We start from the raw sequence: 1,921 nt of genomic DNA on the forward strand, positions 1-1,921 counted from the left end.
TTTGACAGTTGAACGTGTAATTATATGATGCTAACCTGCTGTTTTTCATGACGCAATCACTGCACGTGAAAGGATGCAATATCACAAATGAACAGAAGATGCTACTGTTGGACAACTATATGTGAGCAATGAAAATGTCTTAATTCTTGGCAAATGCACTGTTTTTTTCTATAAGTTGTTATGAAGATACCAAACTATTGATCAAGCTGCATCTCGAAATGTGAGCTGAAAAGTACTGGGACAAAACCTAATAGTAGAAAATTGTAGAACATTACTACACTGACTCTCAGAACCACAATACATCTTTTTGTCCTAAAGGTATAAATTGTGTGTGAAAAATAGTCTCACAACAACACTAATTACAGCACAAGCATTAATAACTGGGACATTTAAAAAAAAAAAAAAAAGCTATAATGGAATCTTTTAATAAATTTCGAAAATACTAATCATTTTCAGTCAGACCACACAGCTCCTTGGATGAGTAAACATTAAAGGAAAATGCTTGAATCATTGATATGTCTGGTTTCCTTAGACAACTTTATCAACCAATTTGAATAATGAACTGGCCTTAATATACTGGATCAATTGGAATTTATGATAGAACCGAAGTGATTTTTTTTAATAAAGTTAAGACGTGCTGTGAATTGGCACTACAGAAATAAACTGAATTGAATAAAATTATATTATTTAGCTTGATAGTGCTTTCCTTCGTTATATCTCTTTCACAGATTACAAACACAATTTTGGAATGAAAACTGAAGCTGTTGGTGTTTTTAGCATAACATTCACAGACCTGTGGCTCTGTTACTGTGGCTCCAGTGACATTTCATAGGAAATGAATTATGAAAACGTACAGTAATAACTTGAAATTTTAGATTTTGGAAAATGTATTGGAGGTAATTTTAATTTGATTTTAATGTAATTTTAAATGGCACCTTGGAACTGCTACCCGATAGCGTTACGCAAGCGGAATTTAGAGACACCCATAAGCATTATTTGCAAACATAGATTAAGCAAACACCACCTTTAATTTGTTCAGTTTATATTTACATGCGCTACATTTTAACATTGATTTTAGACACTGTTAAGGAAGAAATCCTATAGTTAGCTTTGGAAAAAGTCTGGCTCTCTCTCTTCCCCTGGATCCCAGGTCCTCTCGGCGGCCGCGTGTAGCCACAAGGAAAACAACCATGCGTGTTGACGTCACAGAATTACAGAGTTTAATCCAATATAAGACAATGCATAAACTTACACAGAAACTGCAGAACAACGGAGACATACATTAATTTACCTGACAGACTTGGAAAAGAAGGAAAGAAAGAAAAGCAAAGACGTGCAAAGGCGTCTTTGGAGAGTTGCAAGAGCAAATCTGATTTGTTACTTCTGTGTAGAAAGTTTTTATCTTCTTTTCTTTAATTTATTCAAATAAGGTGTATCTTTGCTCATCCAACCAGGAGCTATCTCTGACCCTCTATCTGAAGCCAGAAACCCCTGCCGTGTTTACGGCCTTTCACAGGTGAGTGTGAAAAGCTAGAACTTCTCCTGTATTGTTTTCCCACACAGACAAAAGGCAGTTCAAACCATCCTACCAAACCATCTGTTGTAACTACAGGTAACATAAAGGTCAATAGGCCAGAATATGTTACTGATTTTAAAACCACAATTTAGGCCATTTGAATCAAGACATGTTAAGTTTTAAAATTAGCTTATCTTAAATTTATTTTCTTAACAACACACTCTACTTGTCTTTCTTATAAAATAAACATTTTTCCGCCACTGTTTCTGCGGAGTGGCCATTTTGAAACGCAAAGTCCATTTCAATAAGCGCTGCAAGTTACAAGTCAGAGGTACTCCCAGTTTCCCAGTGGGAAACTTCGGAGACCGTTCTAATTGGGAGAAGGTCTGAATTTCCCAGTTCCGA

The sequence above is a fragment of the Poecilia formosa genome, unplaced genomic scaffold (genome assembly GCF_000485575.1).
Source record: "Poecilia formosa unplaced genomic scaffold, Poecilia_formosa-5.1.2 Scaffold247, whole genome shotgun sequence".
Taxonomy (NCBI): Eukaryota; Metazoa; Chordata; class Actinopteri; order Cyprinodontiformes; family Poeciliidae; genus Poecilia; species Poecilia formosa.